Here is a 24,135-nt window from a genome sequence, read left to right on the forward strand (position 1 = left end):
CCTGATGAATATATTCTTGATCTCGATGAGGATGATCAAGATATTGATTCCTTTCTCCTAAATGATAATAACGGTCCTTCATCTTCTAACGATAATATTTTGGACCCTTTGGGGGAGGAGATGTTCTCCCCTTTTAACAATAAACACCCTAGAGGCTCAGAGTGGACCCCACACGAGCACATATCTAAATTCATAACTAAATGGATTAGAAATCCTTTAGAAAGAGATACTCGTAATCTCTTAAGAGAGTGTACCAGACCTTCAATCGAAGGTAAAGTTTGTCAAACTCCTAACCTTGACCCACAATTAATTACCTACCTATTTAAATTAGGGAGATACCCGCGTAAAGGCATGGAAAGATCGCTTAAGATCTGTCAAGAGAAAGTTCTCGACATTCTAGGACCCCTAACAAAAATAATCGACGCAGCAGAAGAGTTACCTTAATGGCTGCCCTCTTGATACACACTCCATTCGGGGTGGAGCCAAAGGGCACTAGTCCTCTTAGGCAACGCGAATGCGGGACTTAATTGTGAAAGAAGAGTGGTCCTCACTAAAATTAGCCCTAAACTAATCGATATGGCTGAAAAGGAAACCTCAATTAATCCAAAAGGTTTAACTTTTGGAGAAGATTTAATAAAAAGTTTGGGCAAATATGTATCGACCTTTACCGCTTTAGATAAAGCGCACCAGAACATTAAAAACGTTTTTAACTACAACAGCAACCTTTTTGGAAGGGCCGGCTTAAGGGGGTAATCTTCCGTCTGGTTCAATCGACGCCCCTTTCCAAGAAAGAGAGGGAATTTTGGTAGAGGATACCATCCATCCAACCAACCACAGTTCTATTCACCCATAGGAAGAGGTTTCCGCTCGAGAGGATTCCGAGCTAGAGGAGCACCTGCCGAATCCACCCCTCAAAGCGAGTACAGCTTCCCCTTCCCTTTCTTCGAATCCAAAAGTGGGTGGGAGACTGACATTCTTTTACCACAATTGGAAAACTATTACACAAGACCCCTGGGTTCTAAACACTGTTCTCGGTTTTTCAATAGATTTCATCCAGACTCCAATCCAGAACCCTCTCTCAAGGCCGATTCCCCTTACACTAGATCAAGAAAAAATCATAGAGGAAGAAATTTCCTCAATGCTAAAAAAAGGAGCAATTTTAGAAGTTCCCATGGAATTTATGAGATTTATAAGTACTCTCTTCCTTGTGGAAAAGAAAGACAAGGGTTGGAGACCGGTTGTAAATCTCAGAGTACTCAACAAATTCCTTGTCTACGGACATTTCAAGATGGAGGGCTTCCATCTTCTCAGAGACCTCTTGCTTGAAGGAGACTGGCTGGTCAAATTAGATCTGAAGAACGCCTACTTTACCATTCCCATGGCAAAGGAACACCAACCCTTTCTTTAGTTCATTTGGAAAAACCATCTCTTTCAATTTCAGGCTCTCCCCTGCGGTCTCTCCTCTGCCCATGGTGTTTCGCCAAGGTACTGAGAGCAGTTGCCTCATGTCTAAGAGAAAAGGGTATTCGTCTCATCATCCACTTAGACGACATCCTGATTCTTTCTCAAGATTATGCTCAAATCATCAAAGATCTCAAGACAGTTATAGACCTCTTAGAAAGTCTGGGTTTTATCATAAACAGGGAAAAATCCATTCTAATTCCCTCAAAGAAGATGGAATTCCTGGGTTTCACAGTAGACACAACAGAATGTCTTCTCCTTCTCCCTCCCAAGAAGATTGCCAAAATCAGAAAGGAGATAAGACATGTATTGAAACAAAAAAATCTCACCCTAAGAGAACTAGCCAGACTTTTAGGCTTTCTATCTTCTTCCATTCAGGCCATTTTTCCAGGACCATAGAATTATTGAGCCCTTCAGAGAATAAAAGCAAGAGCTCTCAGATCAGGTCTTTGGTACGGAGATCGAATTTCCTTAAACCCAGAAGCAATCTTAGAACTAACATGGTGGTTAGACAATCTAGATGCATGGAATGAGAGAGCGATCTTTGGTTCAGCACCAGATTTTATTCTAGAACCAGATGCCTGCCTTCATGGCTGGGGTGCTTGTCTACAGGACCAAAACACTGGAGGTATTTGGTCGCAGCAAGAGTCCCTGCACCACATCAATTATCTAGAATTAACTGCAGGACTTTATGCTCTAATGAGCTTAAAACGCTTCCTTAAAGGAAGATCAGTCATATTGAAAATGGACAACATGTCTGCCCTCGCTTACATAAACCGTCTAGGAGGGACCAAGTCAGAAGACCTCTCCAATCTAGCAAAAAAGCTTTGGTTTTTCTGCCTAGAACACAAAATCTCTCTGAGAGCAGAATACCTTCCTGGGAAATCCAATCTTTGCGCAGATTGGAATTCAAGATTCATCTTGGATTACAGCGATTGGAAACTCAACACTTCTGTTTTCAACTCCCTGAATCATTTCTGGGGCCCATTTTAAATAGACCTATTTGCAAGCAGATTGACTACCCAATTGGTATCCTATTTCAGCTGGATGCCCGATCCCGGTGCTCTAGCAGTGAATGCCTTTCTCCAATCTTGGGAAGGGATCAACGCTAATGCCTTCCCTCCATTCGCAATGATCCAGAGACTCCTTCAGAAAGTGAGACAAGAACATTCCTCAATTGTCCTAGTAACTCTGTTTTGGCCATCCCAAGCATGGTTCCCAACAGCTCTGGAACTAACCTACGATTTTCCCTTCCTAATTCCTCCTTTGAAAGATCTTCTCACAGACGCAGACGGTCAAATTCACCCTCTTGTTCAGACAGGGAATTTGAACCTTCTTGCTTGGAAGGTGTCAGGAGATATAACGATCTCGCAAGACTTTCGTCAACAGCTTCAACTCTCCTTGGAGAGTCGTGGGCCCCTGGGACACATTACCGGTACAACAACATTTGGAAAGTCTGGTCAACGTTGGTGCTTGGAAAGGGACTTGGATCCCGTGGAGGCACCTATTGTTGATATAGTTAATTTTCTTGGAGAACAATTCGACAGAGGTTTAAGTTACAGATCTCTCAATTGTTTTAGATCTGCTATTTCTGCTGGACATTCTCTAATTAACAATAAAACGGTAGGTAAAAATCCTATTATTTGTAGAATACTGAATTTCATGCAGAAGAGTTTCTGATGTTAAAGCTCTTGATATTTCCTATAGCTCTTATGATATGTTTGGGGTTAATTTTGAAATACATAGAAGAACTAAAACTATGTCAGATTCTATTTTCTATCCTCGTTTTGATAGTTGCACTAAACTCTGTGTTGTTCAATGTATGAAAGAATAGAATGTTAGAATGAACTCTCTTCGTCCTTTGAATGCATCTCAATTACTCATCTCTTTTGTTAAACCCCACAAAGGAATTTCTTCTTCCTCTATTGCTAGATGGGTTAAGACAGTCATGAAGCTTGCTGGAATCAATCTGGATATTTTTAAATCACATTCTATTAGAGGCGCAATGGCCAGTAAGTCATTCTGGTCAGGTGGTAAGTTTGATGATATTCTAAAGGCTGGTGATTGGTCTAATGCTAGAACCTTTGCTCATCATTATTGCAAACCTGTATCTCACATGTCTGATGTTGTTTTACATGGCTACCAACATGCATAATGGTAGCCTCCGGTCTTGTAATGAAATTGCGATTCTCCTATTAACATGACCAGAGAATCTGGATTTCATTAAAGACACGGAGGCTAACATTATCCCTCCCACCCTTTCCCTGGGTGGTTGATTATATGATATATTACGGTACAGGTTGATTTTTATGATATGCTTATTTGAATATTTTACTTACAAGCTTACATTCTTTTCCTTTACAGGACTGTTTACTTTCTTTACCTTTTCAGGACTGTTATTTAGCTGATTGTTTATTATTCAAATCCTTAATATTTTTATTTGGGTTTATTAACAACCTTTCTTTGTTTTGCAGATAACCTTTATTGATTTTGTCTTCTTGATTCCACATCTGGTGAATCAATCATGGATGGTGTATTCTTCCGTCATCCTTCTTCAAGTTTGATGTTTCATTGGAGTTGTTTGGACATTTCCTTTCTCACTGTCACCACATTTAAAAGAGGCTGATTGCCTAGTGATTTATGCTATTGTTGGTTCATATGTATTCTAAGTTGGAACTTTTGCTTTGTGACATATGCGGCTATGCTTGGACTGCATTAAAAGTTGTATGCATAATGTTAGCCTCCGTGTCTTTAATGAAATCCAGATTCTCTGGTCATGTTAATAGGAGAATCGCAATTGCCATCCATGCAGAGACAGAAAGGATTAAAGTATTTTGCAATTTCTACCGCAAGTCCTTAAGCATAGGATTAACGCAGTGCCATCTACGCCGATCTGTAAACTGACAACAGCCTTTTACCACTCCAGGCACAGAATTGCAGCTTTGGATTGGTAAAATACCATCCAAGCCAACCTGGAATGAATAAAATGGACCCCAGACACATGTTTTGCTATCAATATAGCTCTTCAGAGAGGTTTAGCTTTGTCCAGACAAAAGAGAGCACCTAGAACAAGTCAAAACATTACCCTTTCAGGCAAAGATTATGCCTAAATTTGGGAACTGCCCAGAGTTCCATGCTTCTTTTTTGCACCTTTCTGCACAAAAAACAATCCAGGGAGGCATTTTCCTCTTTCTATGTGACCTGCGGCTCTTGGAAAGAGGAGAAAACAAAGAGAAATAAGAATGTTTCAACTTGTTTTTTTTGTTTTTTTTATTGATTTTCACAAAGTCGGAGTCTTAACAAAATTACAAAAGAAAGATAATTCATGACCCCCCCCCACCCGCCTCCCACCTTCCATCTTCATTACAAACCAGTGGCACAGATACTTATAAACAAAGATGAAAAAAAATAGGATAAAGCTGGAAAAAATGTGACAAGAGAATATGTCTGTAAAAGAAAGAAAAACAAAAAGAAGAAGGAACGAAGAAAAAAAAGAAGTAAAAGGAAACAAGGTTTTGTGGATTTCTGGTGGCCCTTCTATGTCTCTATATCCGCCTGCCCTTCTTGATCAATCCATTTGGAGAATGCCCCCCAAACTTCAATACCCATCTTCCTTTTTCTTCGTCCCTTCTTAGCATATACAGATTTTTCAAGATGGTATGTGGCAACTTATCTAGCCAACCATTGTGCATAGGAGGGGGACTCTGAGTCTAACCATCCAGAAGAAATGCATATCCTCCATACTGCCATTGCAACAAATATCAGCCCTTCTTCTTTTACTCTCAAGGATTCAGATTGTGTTCCCAAAAGAATAGTAGTAGGGTTCAGAAGGATTGATTGATTTGTTATTTTACTCAGTAAGTTCTGTATTCTGAGTAGGGTGGAACTAATAATTGGGAATGTTGCAAATATATGTATAGAGTCGGCCCCTATCTCAGAGCAGCGTGGGCATAATGTTCCTCTCCCAGATCCCCATTTAATGATTTTGCTAGGTGTCATATACAAAAAGATATAGTTTTAAAATGTTGTGCTTGTAGTTTGGCCGAAATAAGGATTTGCTGTGATAAACACAGGGAGTTGAAAAATATGCTTTGAGGGGAATCAAGTTTAGTGTGCCATTTGGAAGCAATAATTTCTAGATCATCAGGGGTTTCCTTGTTTATTAATTGGTATATACTTCCAATGCGAGTAGAGGTGATATTCCGGAGAGTGTTCATAAGCTCAACCTCGGCAAATCCGTTGGCTCCTCCCACTTTCCTGGCAAGGTAATCGTAAATAGCCTTATATTTAAATAGGTCTTGACTTTTTAATTTGAATCTAGTCTGCAAAGTTAAGAAGGTCTCAATTCCCCTAGTTGTTATAAGGTCCCCTAATTTTGTAACCCCTGCTCTATGCCATTCGGATAGATAAGATGAACTAAATATAGCAGGTAGGTTGTTGTTATTAATTATAGGGGAATAATAATTATATCTACCCATTCCAAACTTTTCCGGACATGGCGAAAAACTTTATAAGAATTCATTAGCGTCTTAAATTTAACGCAATTGTAATATCCATAGGCTGTTTCTCGGACTAAACAGCCCCATTGTTGTTCCCCTAGCAAGGACCGGAAGGGTGAGGGCAAAGACGGATCAACTCCACAGGAGGATTCTCTTAACAAAACTGAGCTGTATTGAAGGACTGCCGCCCAGTAATATAGGATGATGTTGGGAAAAGCCCATCCCCCTCTGTCTTTCGGAAACGTAAGATGTTTTAATGCACGTCTAGGTTGAGCGTATGACCAAATGAACTGGGTAAAAATTTGTTGAAATTTAAGTAGATCTTTTTTGCTAAACTCAAGAGGGATACAGCGAAAAAAATTAAGTAATTTAGGAAAATAGGTCATTTTAATGACATTGCACCTGCCAACCAGCATTAGATGTAGATTATCTATTTGTTTTAGTGCCTTCCTAGTCTGAACAGCAAGGGGAGCCAGATTAGCTGCAACTATTTCCTCCAGTCTAGGTGTTACTAGTACGCCCAGGTATTTGGCCTTTAGTACCACTCTAGCATCGGCCCAGATGATTTTGTTATTTACTAATATCTGTGTTTTGCTTTTATTTAAGGCATACCCAGATAATATCCCAAATTTGTGGGCCTCCCTTTCTAGTGCCTGTATAGAATTGGCAGGGTCTGGAGTAGTGATGGCGAGATCGTCAGCATAGGCCAGGATTTTACAGCTGTTTTGAAAATATGTTACTGGAGAAATGTTGTGATTCTTCTCTATTTGTTTAATGAGAGGGTCTAGGTAGAGCGCAAACAGTAACGGGGAGCAGGGGCAGCCCTGCCTGGTACCTCGTGAGATTTTAAAGGGCTGCGTCAGATGTCCATTTATGACGACGCTAGCGGTTGGGTTGTGATAGAGTGCCTACGCCGCCTGCATGAACCTACCCCCGAATCCCATGCTGTCCATTACTCGCCAAAGAAATTGCCAAGAGACCCGGTCGAAGGCCTTTTCGGCGTCGAGTAGTATTAATGACATCGGATCTCCAGCGACTTGAGCAGCGTCAAACAGAGTAATAACTCTCCGGACATGTTCAGTGGTCCCTTTCTTAGGTATAAAGCCATGTTGCCATTTTGAAACAAGGGGTTCCACTACTCAAGATATTCTAGAGGCTAATACCTTGGAGAAAATTTTAGAGTCGCAGTTGATGAGGGTTATTGGTCTGTAGGAGCTCATATCTAGTGGAGATTTGTCCTTTTTTGGAAAGATAGATATTCTGGCACTAGACCAAGAGCTTGGAGGTAAAGTGCCGCTGAAGATGGAGGTAAGTACTTCTGAGAATATAACCTTGATTTGGCTGGCAAAGATTTTAAAAAATTCGACAGGAATGCCGTCAGGGCCAGAAGCTTTTCCGTCAGGGAGACTTTTGAGGGCATCCAGGATTTCTTCCCATGTAGGGGTGAGGTCTAATAGTTCACTTTCTTCTAAGCTAAGCTTGTTTAATTCGATCTCGCTAAGATATTCAAGGATCTTTCTATCTAAAACATCGGTCATGCAGCAGTTTTCTTCCTTATATAGCTTAGCATAAAACTCCTGGAACTCATGCGGGATGCAGCTAGGATCGGAGACCTCGGTGCCTGAAGACGATCTAATTTTGTGTATTTCATTAGAGGTAATTTGTTGTCTCGTCTTAACAGCTAAGTGATGTCCAATACTGTCACTGCACTCATATGTCTTCTCTCTTGCTGCTGCCCACTTAGCTGCTATTTTACCCATAAACACCGCCCCTATTTCCGCCCTAGCCAGGATCGCTTCTTGCTGGACTGGCTGGCAATCTAGTCCTGCATGGATTGTTTGAGTTAACTTCATTTCTATTTTTCTTAATTTTTCTTGGAGATCTTTGACCTGGGCTTTTTCTGCTCTGTTTTTTTGAACTGAGAACCTAAGGGTCTCACCTCTAATCCCTGCCTTTAAAGTGTCCCATACTATCATCTGGGAGGCGGAGCCAATATTAATCCCCAGGAACTCTGGGATCCATCCTCGCATATGATTGATATAACTTGGATCATATAGTAACGCTTTCTCAAAGCTCCATCTAGAAGCCTCTCTAGGTTGCCCAAACTCTCTTATAGTAAGAATGATGGGATTATGATCGGACATAAATCGGGGTGCTATATCTATAGTAAAACTAGCAGCTAATGATGCGAAAACAAAAAAATAGTCCAGCCTAACCAATACTTGGTGCGGAGCCGAATAAAAGGTATATCCAGGTAGTGAAGGATTTTTGCTCGCCCAACTATCTATCAGTCCATGAGTTTGTAAAAGGTTGGTTAGGGCTTGGAAGACTTGGGGTTTCCTTCCTTTGTATTTCCAGGTTGTGTTGACATCCCAATTACCTGGTAGGTGTATGTTAAAATCCCCGCATAACACTATCGGGGTGGGCCAGTGTGCTAATTCATTTGAGACCTGATTAATAACCCCGGGATCATCAGCATTGCTCCCGTATAGTGAGCAAAGAGTAAAAGAGATATTATTAGGGGGTTGAATCTGGGTGATAGCCCACCTTCCTGATGGATCTGATTTAGTTCGTGGGTTGCTAATAGCAAATTTTCTATTGATTAAGATTCCAACCCCCTTTGTTTTAGCTCCTTGTGTGGTGGCGCCCACCACTTTGAACCCTAATGTGTTTAGCAGATGTTTTTGGGATTGTTCTACATGGGTTTCCTGTAAACATATTATATTTCCCCCAAGTGTTCACAAACCCATAGCCACCTTTTGTCTCTTTGATGTATCATTCAGGCCACAGACATTGACTGAGACAATTCGTAGTGGATCTAACCTAGCCATCTAAAGGGTGTTGGAATGGTCATCTGGATTCCATAAAAAAATTGGTGTGTGTATGTGTGTGTACAGTGAGTATCTCTGTGTGCCTGCAGCAACCCTACCCTCCCCTCCCACCCAACCCCCCAAGGACCCCCCTCCACCCACCCACCCTCCCCCTTATGTGAGCAATCAGGCTGAGCCTGAATGATGGAGGTCAGTCATGAGCCATGGCCGCCAGCCACGTCAATCATCTGCGAAAAAGTGGCCAATGCTAGACAAAATACTCAAGTGATCCATCATTTAAAGTTACAGTCATCCCCAGTTCCTTTCGTCCCCTTCTTCCCGCCCTTTCCCCATCTAAGGAGGAGTCAGGTTCTAGGAAAAGATATGGGGTACGAGAGAGAAGAAAAAGAAAAAAAACAAAGGAGAAGAAATAGACTAATCTAATGGGAAAAAGGAAAAAGTAGTATTGTTATACACATAGAGTATATGCGTACGCAATCCAGAATGTATGTCAATATTTTTCTTTTCTGTTCTATTCCTCTATAGGGTGGGAGATAACGTCAGATTAACATCAAGTAGCCAATTAGGTCGTTTGTTAGTTTGCCCCTTTTTGTCCTTTCTTTCATTTAATCTCTTCCAGATACTCTTTGGCTTTGATCTCTGATGTAAAGACCTTGGTAGTACCATACAGGATAACTTTCAGTCTTGCCGGGTTCATAAGGTATACCTCTGCACCTAATTGTTGTAAGGGAGAAATCAGCTGTCGCAGGTGCCATCTACGCTCAACAGTCTGATGGCAGAAATCCGGCTTAGAAAAAAAGGTAATCCCATGAGCTCCTTTTTTTGAATTGGGTCGAGCCTTGTCATATACCAATTGTCTCAGGAGAAAGTTGCCAAAGTATACAAGGAATACCCGGGGCTGACCTTCAGTCACATTACCATTCTTATATTGCTTCGTCAAAAAAAAGGGGAACCTATGTGCTCGCTGCACTTCACGTCCCAGTCCCATTCTGAGTGTTCTGGGAACGAATCTTGTAGCAGTTTGACAATGAACTGTCTGGGGTCTTCCCCCTCCTTTCCTTCAGGAATCCCCAGCAGGCGCAGGTTGTTCCGGCGTTGCCTATTTTCATTTTCTTCCATTTTCACCATTAGATCTGTAAGACAAGCAGAGTTGGAATCAGTGACTTGTTTGGTTGCCACTGCTTCTGTCTCCAAGTGTTCAGTCCTAGCCTCGACCATGCCCACTCTCTCGCTGATGTCTATGCAGGTCTTGTTCAGCCGTCTGAGACCACCCTGTAGTTTCTTTGCTGCTTTTTTGGCTGCCCGATTTTCACCTCTCACCTCTTCCTGGAAATCTTTGATCGAGGTAAGTATGGCGGCGAGTGAGGGTTCCAGTACCTCATTTGTTTTAGCTTGTAATCTTCTCGGGCTACGTCCCTGTAATAGTGAGTGTGATGTGGTCGGCTCATCTTCTTCTAGGTGATAAGACATCTGTGAGTCAGAGTAATCCCATTTGAGCTGACTCCTTCGTTTAATCTTATTCCTTGGTTTTTTGGGACGGACGATTGTACCAGTGTTGTCACGGGAGGCCTCGCTTTCCTCTTCACTGGTACTGTTAGTGTTGCCTTCGCTTTCTTCTTCTATCTCGCTTTCCCCTGACGAGCTCGTAGTGCTGTCTGATACTGAATAAAAGGCCTCCTGACCAATTTCTGGGGTCCATGAGGCGGCAGAGCCAGGAGGAACGTCCAAGCTTTGAATAACAGTTTCCGTCTTTGTGGGGTGATCTTTGGTGTTCAGTTTCTCAAAGGGAGTACAAAGGGAGTTAGCATTATTTCCTTCGTCTAGCTCTGGATGTTCACCTCCCGTTGGAAGTGGGGTTAAGAGGGGATCAGGCTGATTAAGGGGACCAAGTGTATGATCATGTTCTTCAGTTGAGGGTTGCAGTGATAGAGAGGTTTGCTGAATGTCAATCAGATTGGGGAGGACTTCTAGGTTTGAAGAGGCGTTATTGGAGTCTAAACTGACAGCAGGTGTTTGATCAATGTCACCGTGATCGCTATTCTGCTTAGAGGAGTCATCAATTCTGATGGGGCACTGCGTATTTTTTATGCTACTTTTAGTCGTGGTAGCCTGGTTTTTAGCCGCTAGAAATATTTTAGCTGGGGGAGGAGAAGGATGCGCCAAACTGGCATCTTTATTGTCTCTGAGGTCTCTGCTAGTAGCCCCAGCCCCTACCCCTGCCAGGCCAGCATTCTTTTTCGTTCCAATAACCCCACTGACCTGTTTGGACTTATTCTTGCCAGTGTCGTCTCCCGCTAAAGACTCCTTCCCTGCAATAGGTGTCTTCGCCTTTAAGCTTTTTTTGCTCCCATGAGAGTTCATCTTTCTGGCTTTGTTGTCAAAATCTGCTCCCTCCGATGCTCTGATCTGCCCCCAAGATTCAAATAGAGCAGATAGTACTGTGTAGCCCAGCACCAGGAAAGAAACTTCCCACCATCCAAAGCAGCGTTTGTTAGCTCGTTTCACCGAGCGCACAGCAGGCGTCTGTGTCCTGAACCAGCGGCTGCTGCATGTAAGGGCTATGCCTGCTGGAGAGATTTTACACGCGGCGGAGAACACCAGCAAATCCGCACGGCAAGTCGCTTCACTGCAGCGCTTCCCCGCCGCTCCAACGATCTCCCCAAATAGTCCCGCGGCTCCGGGCGAGTCCCGAAGCAATCTCCGTCGTCTGCAAGCTCGATGCGTCTGAGCCTGGGAACCCAGCATCACGGATCCGCAGGTCAGGTAGCCGATCACCTGAGAGTTCGGTGACCAGCGTGGCGTGGCGGCCACGCACACAGGCTTACGCTGCCTCCATCTTGCTCCGCACTCCTCAGAATGTTTCAACTTGTTATGCCTGATCTAGGGAGGCATAAGGATTGGTCTCAGCTCCAGGTTTACATGATTAAGGTATCTGGTGCTGTGTCAAAATCCATGGGTGTTGCATGGGAACACCGATTGCAACGCCAACAGAACACCTCCCTAGCACAAAGTAATGCAGCGCAGGCAAAACCAAGCATAGTGGCTTTGCGTGGCCTCATAGATATGACCGAGATGTTTGCGCCTCCCGAGCATCATAATAAGTGACGCAAGATCTCCCAGTGTTTTCACTGAATAGCTAATGCCTAGTACTACCGGATATCGTTGTGAGACTTCACTGAGTGACGTGAGTGACAAAATGACGTGTTCCATGCTTTTACCTTGTATTTGCTTTGATTCTGAGGGACCAAAGAAAGGCATCATGTCTTACTTTTGACAAGCGCGTGTGTGTGTAGCTTAGCCTGGCACACAGATAGTTTTTCTCTTGAGACTCTGACTCGAAACAATGGAAGAAATGATTGTCTGCAATCGCGTGCAGGGGGATATCACCACAGACTGATGTACCGGCTGCAGACAGAGGAATAAATCCTTCCAGAGCAGCTACTTATGTGGTCGAAGGCAGATGAAAAAGCATTAAAATAGAACTCTTGCGGTGATGGAGTATACCGAAGAAGATGAAAGGGATTGTGAAGATTAATCTTTCATCGAAGAGGAAAAGTCACAGCTCTTTTTGAGATGACATACGGCTTCAAGTCAGCGTCCCTTTTTCAAGAAAATGGGCATGCAATTTGCCAGCATCAACAGAAGCAGTGAAAGGGCAAAGATATATGGAGTTTATCCCACAGGAGGAGAAATCACTCGTAGGAAAACAGCAATAAAGCATGCTGCGGAGTTATGCAGGAGATTAAAACAAACAAATGGAGCGACCAGCAGCGTCACCAGAGGAACGGCGAGCATGTGAACCGGGACAGGCACTGGGCGGGCGACAGGTACACTAGAAATTCACACAATCCACTAAAAATAGGAGCTAGCAGGTACAGCCCAGGAGAGGAAAGGCGCAGCTCTTCAAACGGTGTCTCATTCTTTCACAAACTGTGACAGCTTGGAGTTTTTATTTTCAACCCATGAACTGCACCGACTCTTTACCTTAATAATTAAAATCTTTTATTTGATGGTTTTATTAAACAATTTAATTCGAAAAACTGATATATTCAGCTGGGAAATAACTCTACATTATTTTACGTATTCACGCTCATCAACCGTTGGTGAGCCTCTGTGCAGCAGGGGCCAGCCTTGCTGTTCTCTTTCTTGACACTTTTCCCCACACACTATTAAACAGCCAATGGAGTGCCTTGGAGCCCCTTCATGGATTCATAAAGGGCCACCGTGTACTACTTTGCTTTATATAGATGTGCTATCGTATGTATAAATAAAATGTATAAACCACTTTTGGCGATACTTATATATTATGATTAAGTTACAAACAGCAGATGTGCCCCACTCAAAACCTTTTTCTCTTTTGCCCTAAGACGCCTGGGCCTAATTATACATTGTGCCCCAGGGGAGTAGTGGGGCAAAATGGTATTACAGAAGGGCCACAGGCGCTCGTGTGTCCTCTTCTGTAATACCGTTAGCACTTGTGCACATGTTGCACCAGTGCTATCATGAGAGGGTGTGCCCTCATTTGCATGGGGGCGCGGCACACACAAATGAGGGAATCACTTTGCCTCTGCTCCCGCACCTTATTACCTACGTGGGCACAGAGGCAAACATGCCATTAAGAGCGGCACTAAAAGGGTGCCACAAAGAGGTGGATCACTTTCAGAGTACCTCATAAATGTAGTCCTCCTGCACCCACCTGCAAGGAGATCTCCAATCCCCTTTAAAAAGGGCAGGTAGGTTGCCTTCTGCACAGTGAAACACTGAGCAGCCTTTGAACGGCTACTTGTATTTCATTTGAATGTCTGCCCCCTGAGCAGTTCATTCATTCTAATAAGCTGCATTTTCCTTGTTTGCTCAGGGTGCACCATTTGAAAAGTGCACTTTGACACAAACAAGAAAAGTGCGCTGTATTCATAATACAGCCTCTGATGCTTAACCGCTAGAGCCCAGCAGCAAGAAGGCTCTGTAACCTTGCTATCAGAAAATAACACAAAAATAATGTGTTTAGTATGGTGGCATTCATAAAGAGTCATTTCAATCGTTTTTAATGTCCATATAAGTACCGTTAAATCGTTCTACTTACAGCCTTGATTTAAAGTTCAGCAGAAGGGTACTTCATCACAAATGTGGCCAATATCCCATCCATTGTATTACAAGTGCCATTGTATAATCTGTGTTCAGACCTGTGTGTAAGCAATCCACCCCCAGCTCCCTTTTGTCTTAGCGAGTGAGTGAAACAAGATTAACCCCCCCCCCCCCCCCCAAGAAAGTGACATATTATACCTCAGAGGCTAAGCAGACTATGCTCTGAGACTGCAGTGATCTGTTCTTAGTGTTTTAAACTGTGTTTGGAAAGCTTTTGTAGCACTTGTTTGTTTGGCTAGGAGATGAGTTGTTTAAGTATTGGAAAAGCAGTAATGATAGAGGCCTAGTTTTGGCCCTTACCTGCAGAACTCCATAGTGTGGATTGAGCCTGTCTGTCTCCAAGGAGATTCTGAATTAGGGAGCAGCTCCCGGCCCCCTGCCCAGCAGCCTGAGCTTTAGGTCACATACCCCTTATATAAGCTGCTATTCGGTTTACATCTGTGCTTTGATTGGATGCTGTATCTGGTGTTTCTATTGGGCTTAGTGTTAGTGTTCTGATTGGCTGATAGGTCTAGGCCTCTGAATGATCCCAAGGTAAGTGTTTCTATTGGACGCATGGCTAGGTTAGTGTTCTGTTTGGTGGATTGGTTCAGTTTTTTGATTAGTTCCTGGGGCTAGGGTTTCTCTTGGACATAGAGCTTAGGCTTTGGTTTCTGATTGGTTGGTTGAACTAGGGCTGTGATTGGATGTAAGGTTTTGGTCTCCATTTGGTTCTAGGGCCTAGGGATAGTATTCTGATTGGTTAGGGTTAGGGTCCCCATTAGCTGAAGGGGCCCGATGACCATTATGGCTATTTAAGGTCAGAGCCCGGACATTGAGACTAAGGGCAGAGAGGAAAAGGGCAGCTGCCTGTTTTGGCCTGGTCAAGACTGGTCAGGCCTGGGGCAAGAGATGCTGTCCATTTTCTCATTCACCAGCACCAACTCTCATCCACAACCAGATTAACAGACTCACAGCAAATGTACTCCACTCATTTAGTACAAACAAACTCAACCCTCTCCTCAGTGCCTTGAGACACTCACGGGTGAGTTGTGCGCTTTACAATTTCCTGATTGATTGACCTATCAATTATCCGTGGCCCTTGCAGGTAAAAGTGGTGGTGCTGGGTGGGGGGAATTTCAACAGACGATGGTGAGGGGAAATTATTTATTTATTTCATATTCCCTCGTGATTGTCTGTCGAACCCTCCCAACCTGGCCCCACCGCTCTTACCTGCATGGGCCATGGCTTCTTTTAATCTCACAGCACCCACTACAAAACCCCACAAACTACTACTTCACACCCTTCTACCCTAACTATCACACATTTTCCTTTTACCTTGCACACAAAACACCACGCTATCCTATACCACTAACCAATCCACTCATCAAAAACACAACCCAAATCCACACCACACCGAACTGTTTCCAATCCAGACACACTCCCTGCTCTAATTACTCCTAACAGACCCCTTTCTGTCTCAAACAAACCTATGCTCAACCTTCGATCTTTTCATCCACCAACACCCTCCTATTCTTTTTGGAGCAACACAACCACACAACACTTACACTCCAATGCACCACACATATTACCTCTTTTAGTGATCAAATGAAACACAAACACTCTTAACGCTTGTTTATCCCTCACATACCACATACATTCTTTTCCAAAACACAACACCACCCCTGTACAATATCTACACTATTCCAAGTCTCATACAGCTTATACCAGCACTAAGGACATACCTGCTACAAGCCCACAAAATACTGATCATTCCTCTACGAAACAATGTTGCACCACCACCAAAGCACATTCTATAAACTGCCTACTAATAAGTGCTTGACCACTGTCTAAAAACAAGCATCACATCTACAACCTTCTCACTGACACACAACCTGACTTACTCTTCATAACTAAATCTTGGTTGGAAGATTATATGACTTCAGTCCTGCATGAAGCCATTCCTGTAGGCTATCAAACGATCTCACAAAACCATATAGGCAAAAGAGAAGGTGGTCTAGCTGTTGTGTTCAAGCAAACATTGAATATTGCTAAAGCTGATTGAGTCTTCATACAAGATTGTGAGATCCCCTTCACCAGATGTAAGCCTACACCGTCTTTCTCTTGTAACCTCCTGCTTCTTTACAGACCTCCAATTAGCAGTGCAAAATTCCAAGACACACTTCTAGATACAGTTATAACACTACACTCCAACCTATGTATTCGGGGTGCCCTAAAATTTGGTTTGACACATCCCAAAACAGTCATCACTGGCCTAGAGACAATGAACCTACATCAGATTGTACACAAACCCACACACATCGCTAGACACATCATAGATGTCATTTTGCATATACAGAACTAGCTACCATTCAAACAAAGTCAGTAGTCACTTGGTCAGAACACCATTTGTTGCTTTCTAACATAAAACAACACAAAACTACACACCTAAAACCACCTTACATGCATCCACCTATCAAGCTTAGAACAAACTCAGCTTTGAACACTTAGAAACACAACTAACATCCAGTTCAGATCTAGACACAATAACTGTAATTCAAAACTATGAGTGACTACAGAAATCTTTTGATATCCTAATACCAATAAGAATGACACAACCGGAGAAAAAAAATCAGGCAGCTTGGAGAAATACAGAGCTGAATGAAATAAAAAACAAATTAGAAAGTGACAACGTACCTTGTTCAAAACAAACACAAATCAAGACAAATGTCACCTACAGATACTTTACAGATTATAAAAGTCAGCAATCAAAAAAGCAAAAAAAAGATACTATTCACTCAGAATTCTAAATGCTAAATGTGCAAACAAAGAATTCTATAAAATTATCACTGAATTTCATAAGCCAAATTGCCTAGAAGGAGCTCATTCCACTATTCAGATTTCCCAGACAAACTGGCATCATTACATAACCAAAGCAGACACGTTAGACTCCTATTTAAAACAAAGAAAACCACCAGCACCAAACATTTTCCAAAGCACCAATCCAAGAGTAAGCTAACCTAGCCTCTCCATTCCTTCCAACAAATTTCACACAATGAATTTATGGACCTGGTCAAAGCAAGCAGGCCTGCTAGCAACCCTTCCGACTCATGTCCACCATGTCAAGAAAATTATTCTAATTACAGACCAATTACAAATGGATCTTTTTTGGGCAACCTAATAGAAAGTGCACCAACTCTCATCCACAACCAGATTAACAGACTCACAGCAAATGTACTCCACTCATTTAGTACAAACAAACTCAACCCTCTCCTCAGTGCCTTGAGACACTCACGGGTGAGTTGTGCGCTTTACAATTTCCTGATTGATTGACCTATCAATTATCCGTGGCCCTTGCAGGTAAAAGTGGTGGTGCTGGGTGGGGGGAATTTCAACAGACGATGGTGAGGGGAAATTATTTATTTATTTCATATTCCCTCGTGATTGTCTGTCGAACCCTCCCAACCTGGCCCCACCGCTCTTACCTGCATGGGCCATGGCTTCTTTTAATCTCACAGCACCCACTACAAAACCCCACAAACTACTACTTCACACCCTTCTACCCTAACTATCACACATTTTCCTTTTACCTTGCACACAAAACACCACGCTATCCTATACCACTAACCAATCCACTCATCAAAAACACAACCCAAATCCACACCACACCGAACTGTTTCCAATCCAGACACACTCCCTGCTCTAATTACTCCTAACAGACCCCTTTCTGTCTCAAACAAACCTATGCTCAACCTTCGATCTTTTCATCCACCAACACCCTCCTATTCTTTTTGGAGCAACACAACCACACAACACTTACACTCCAATGCACCACACATATTACCTCTTTTAGTGATCAAATGAAACACAAACACTCTTAACGCTTGTTTATCCCTCACATACCACATACATTCTTTTCCAAAACACAACACCACCCCTGTACAATATCTACACTATTCCAAGTCTCATACAGCTTATACCAGCACTAAGGACATACCTGCTACAAGCCCACAAAATACTGATCATTCCTTTACGAAACAATGTTGCACCACCACCAAAGCACATTCTATAAACTGCCTACTAATAAGTGCTTGACCACTGTCTAAAAACAAGCATCACATCTACAACCTTCTCACTGACACACAACCTGACTTACTCTTCATAACTAAATCTTGGTTGGAAGATTATATGACTTCAGTCCTGCATGAAGCCATTCCTGTAGGCTATCAAACGATCTCACAAAACCATATAGGCAAAAGAGAAGGTGGTCTAGCTGTTGTGTTCAAGCAAACATTGAATATTGCTAAAGCTGATTGAGTCTTCATACAAGATTGTGAGATCCCCTTCACCAGATGTAAGCCTACACCGTCTTTCTCTTGTAACCTCCTGCTTCTTTACAGACCTCCAATTAGCAGTGCAAAATTCCAAGACACACTTCTAGATACAGTTATAACACTACACTCCAACCTATGTATTCGGGGTGCCCTAAAATTTGGTTTGACACATCCCAAAACAGTCATCACTGGCCTAGAGACAATGAACCTACATCAGATTGTACACAAACCCACACACATAGCTAGACACATCATAGATGTCATTTTGCATATACAGAACTAGCTACCATTCAAACAAAGTCAGTAGTCACTTGGTCAGAACACCATTTGTTGCTTTCTAACATAAAACAACACAAAACTACACACCTAAAACCACCTTACATGCATCCACCTATCAAGCTTAGAACAAACTCAGCTTTGAACACTTAGAAACACAACTAACATCCAGTTCAGATCTAGACACAATAAATGTAATTCAAAACTATGAGTGACTACAGAAATCTTTTGATATCCTAATACCAATAAGAATGACACAACCGGAGAAAAAAAATCAGGCAGCTTGGAGAAATACAGAGCTGAATGAAATAAAAAACAAATTAGAAAGTGACAACGTACCTTGTTCAAAACAAACACAAATCAAGACAAATGTCACCTACAGATACTTTACAGATTATAAAAGTCAGCAATCAAAAAAGCAAAAAAAAAGATACTATTCACTCAGAATTCTAAATGCTAAATGTGCAAACAAAGAATTCTATAAAATTATCACTGAATTTCATAAGCCAAATTGCCTAGAAGGAGCTCATTCCACTATTCAGATTTCCCAGACAAACTGGCATCATTACATAACCAAAGCAGACACGTTAGACTCCTATTTAAAACAAAGAAAACCACCAGCACCAAACATTTTCCAAAGCACCAATCCAAGAGTAAGCTAACCTAGCCTCTCCATTCCTTCCAACAAATTTCACACAATGAATTTATGGACCTGGTCAAAGCAAGCAGGCCTGCTAGCAACCCTTCCGACTCATGTCCACCATGTCAAGAAAATTATTCTAATTACAGACCAATTACAAATGAATCTTTTTTGGGCAACCTAATAGAAAGTGCAGCATTCACCCAGATGTCATAATTCAATGAAGATAATTCCATACTTTTAGACTTCCCAAACAAGATTCCGTCCAAGAAGAGGCACAGAATCAGCCCTCTTTGACTTCTGGGATGACCTTAAGAACACAGTTGACCAGGACGGGGTTGCTTCACTACTTCTCTTGAATCTCTCAGCGGCGTTTGATACAGTTGGCAATGATACTCTAATACAAAGAATCTACAAGGCTGGCATAGAGGGGACTGTTCTTCTTCTGGATCACATCCTACCTTCAAAACAGAACTGATTTCATCCATACTTCCCTTTCTCATCCAAACAGTATATCACAAAAGCAGGGGTCCCTTAAAACTCTATCATCTCACCCATACTTTTCAACATTTACATGAAGTCCTTATCAGCACTGATCAACCAATTTACACCTCACATGCTATACCTATGCAGATGACACACGAATACTCCTTAAACTGGAAAGCCCCAAAGACAGTGGATACTCACCAATTTTCCGTTGTCTAGGGAGCTGTAGATCAATGGATGACATAGAGCTATCTCAAATTTAATGCTTCCAAAATGGAAATACTCACATGTGGTGATTGGAAAACCTATGAGCCACTCCCCGCTCGGCCTCATAATGATCTGGAAATGCCGGCTAAAGTGTCAAAGGAAGTAAGACACCTCTAAATTACCATAGATTCCAATCCATCAATGAAAGCCTAAGTGGACATGCTATAAAGGTCAAGCTTCATTACTATAACAACTCTGTGACCCATCTTTCCTCACTTGGGATTTCCACACAAGGTCCAGGCTACTATCTTTCTTGTTCTGTTTAAACTCAATTGAACCACTAGTCCCTACCATGGATCATCTTTAACAACTATGAAACGACTATAACGGATTCAGAATTCTGCTGCCATACTACCCTTACATATAAAGCCACAAAACCAAATCTCCCCTGCCTTGAAAACCCTACATTGGTTACCGGTTGCCAGAAGATCCACATTCATGCTGCTTTGTATCACCCACACAGCGAAACATAGAACAGGACCGCTCTTCATCAGGAATTAAATCACCAAATACATTAAAAAAAGGAACCTGCGCTCTAGATGGCACCTCACCTCAAAATCCTACTATACAAGAAAAAATATATACGTGGCACATCCTTCTCTGTTCAAGCAGCCAAACTAAATAACTTTTTACTTCCAAACATAAGATCCACAAATAACTATCTGTGGCTCACTGGTTAGAGCAGGCAGACCCTGAAGCAGAGGTCAGACCTGGGACCAGGGTTCAATTCCCGACGCGGCGGGGTCTTGAGCTCAAATGTCCATGGACTCGATAATTCTCGCTTTGGTGCCTGACCTAATCATGGGATCACACTCTGCAACTCTGGACATTAAGCTTGCTTAATCTCCACAACGGCCCCCGCGGCGGGATGCCTGGCTTTCACCTTGGGGATGCCCTATAGGGGCTATCTCACAGGGAAAAACCAGGGCGGGTTCCCAAGGCAAGCGCGGAGATACCTCTTCGGGGGTCGATTCTGGCGCTATAAAGAAATATAATAATAATAATAATAATTTTAGAATACTACCCAGAGGTTGGCTCTTCCCCACATAACCACCATACTCAAGCATATGTATACATCATATCTCTCTGTATTTAAGCATTTATTTGGACTATCGATGTGTACCTACATATGTGCATTGTTTTGTATAAACATTTATAATAAATATGTCTTAAATTTATAGATATTCGTTAGTTCTGCTTAACAATTGTACATATTACTTATAGTTATATTTTTCTATGTTTAACATGTATACAGGTGACTGAATAAATAAGTAAATCTGTTATCATAACTATTGATCTACAATTGCTTTACTTGAAAGTCTGAGTTCATTAAATGCAACATATATTTGCATATATTACCTCCTTATACATGTATACCTTCAATGTACTAACATATTTTTATATTTATTACATTGCTTCTAATTCTGCATCTCCAATTTACTACCCTGTATCTCACCCTATGTATCTCTCAAAATATCATCAACCTCCTCCCTGACTCATCTCAAACCTCATTTTACTACTCTTTTCAATGCACTACCCTATTTCTCACCCTATACATATCTCAATATATCCTCTACCTCCACTCTATTCAGTCATCCCAAACCCCATTGTACTACTATGATCCCCAAAATAACCCTTTCTAGACTCTTCATTTCTCTACCCCTCCTTGCATCATCTCATACCTCTTTTACTATTCAGATCATCCAAACAAGCTTTCCAAACCCTTCTATTTGACTCTTCGACCCTCCACCTCCCCTTTACTAATTCCAAACCTCTTACTACTGCTATGAGCTAAAAAAAAACAACAAAAAAACTTTCTAGACACTTTCCTCCTCTATCCCTCTAATATCCTTTTCAATCGAAAACACAGACTAATTTGAAAACCGCTCAAATTATGTTCATATTTCGCTATGCTAATTACCCACCAATACTGTTTGGGTTCTGGAGTAGCATGCTACCCACCAAAAAACACTTCAATGCCTCATCAGGGATAGTAAGTGCTATATGAATGCAAACCCTTCCCCTTTCTATCCTTCCACTATCCATTTTGAATACAAACAGCAAACTCACATGTCCAACCCTCAAATTAACTTTATATTTCACTATACTAATTCACCATTAATTATTTTTGTGTTCTGGAGTAGTATGCTATTCGCCGAAAGAGGGCTAAGATACAAAGCATGGGATATATATTAGGTTTATGATGGAGGAACCCTTCCACCAAACTCTAAATGAGGACCTTAGTTTCTTAAAATGTGCAATGCATACATTCCTTGTATAAATATAGCCTTTCATTTTTCTTCATTCTCACTTGAAGATACAGCCAAATTTCAACGAATACATTTCATTCTAAAACATTAGGAACTTCTTTATACACAGAAGCATTATGTAACTATTACATTCCCTAAATACTACTGTATAATTCTAAATTAGTGCCCAAACTCATAAAGTACATTAAAAGTATAATTAATTCTGGACAACATAGTTCAAAATCTAAATAGAGATTGGCGTTATCCATAACCTTATAGCATTCCTTCATATCAATCTACTATAATTGCGTAAAGACAACACCAGTTCCCATAATTTCACATCAATAAAAAACATTTCATTACACAATTTATTTACGTTGAAATTTAACATTTCAAAAATGGTTCATATAATATTTCAGAATTTCAATTTATTTCATGTTGAAACGATATTTATTCTAGTGATTAAAATACTAACATAATTAATTCATGTCAAAAATCACAAATAGTCCTATTGACAGATGTATTCTAAGTATTCTGCCTTATTTTTGTATGTTAACATAGTTTGAAGCACCTCAAACATAGGTAAAAACCAAGTAGTGTCATATATATCCATTGACAATATGTAATCATACTGTCAAACAGTATTGTTTCACAGGCTATTTATCAAACTTACAATCATTAAATACTGATGTTAATGAGTATGGAACAATTCAAGTTTGCATATTCTCAAAGGAACAAGCTACACAGTCAGAAGAGGTACTGGTCACATTCTAGTAAAACTAATTGTAAAGAAAAATGAGAAACAAAATTGTTGTTAACATCACTCCAATCAATCTCCCGAAAATTCTTCAACATTAGAACATTGAAATGTTGGGATGTTTATTGAAGACAATGAATTGGACCAAGGCTAATATGACTGATATAAGCCTTTTGCTAAAACATTCCAATATTTGTCTTTCAGTTTCCTCCTTTATAATTTGGAACATTTTACCCTCAATGGGCGGAATATTTCAATAGCCTTTGAGCCTTTTCTCCTCGGGTTGTACTGGTTGTTAAAGGCCCTCTCCCTCTTTCTAAATCCTTGCCTGTGACTCACGTCTGTTACCCGAGTTCTGGGCCTTTATCAACAAGTATAGACCATGGAAATCAACTAAAAGGTTACATTATAATGTGTAATACTATCTTTTGCAATAAGACGATCTATAATTAAAGAATAACATCACATTTATATAGAAATGGTTAAAAATTGTGCCTTCCCCCAAGTCTGGCCAAATTAGATGTAAACATTCATGCGCAAGTCAAGTAATACTTTAAAAATGGTTCTCAGACTGTTTGTTACTCAGATGTTGAAACCAGTCTGCCGATAGTGTAACAGGTATCTTCAAGGAGCCTTCTCCCCCATTGCTTAGAAAGTGTGAAACAACCTGCTGCTGCATATAAGAGCCTCCTCCTTATTGAATGCAGCCTAAAGCTGAAGGCTCAGATTTTTTAGTAGTGCCACTAGGCCCTAGGTTTGGTACTGGTAGTCTCACAACTGCTCAGTGTCAGGATACTGAGTGATAGTTTGCTCTACAAATCTGTATAACCTCTGAGTAACAAAACCTGTTCCCAAACAATGTTACGTTAGGTTGCAAATTCAAAAGTTAACAAACAGTCCCCGGATAATGTGCTTACTAGACAGGTATGCCCAGTTGGAAAATCAGTGCTTAGATAAAGTATGGATTAGAATAATACTGGTTGAAAATGGGCTTGAATGCCCAGAGCCATGATAAAAAACAAATAAATGAAAGTAAAACAGAAGGTGATATAGGGACTCACAACATCACTGTAGATACAATAGATATAGGGCTAGATGTAGGTGGCTAAATACTGGTCGGTAAAGCCAAAATTTGGTAAATTTCAGTGTTACCGACCGGTATTTAGCCCTGTGCGATGTAGGTATTACTGAATGCCATCGGTAACAACGAA

The sequence above is a fragment of the Lissotriton vulgaris genome, chromosome 4_1, assembly GCF_964263255.1.
Source record: "Lissotriton vulgaris chromosome 4_1, aLisVul1.2, whole genome shotgun sequence".
Taxonomy (NCBI): Eukaryota; Metazoa; Chordata; class Amphibia; order Caudata; family Salamandridae; genus Lissotriton; species Lissotriton vulgaris.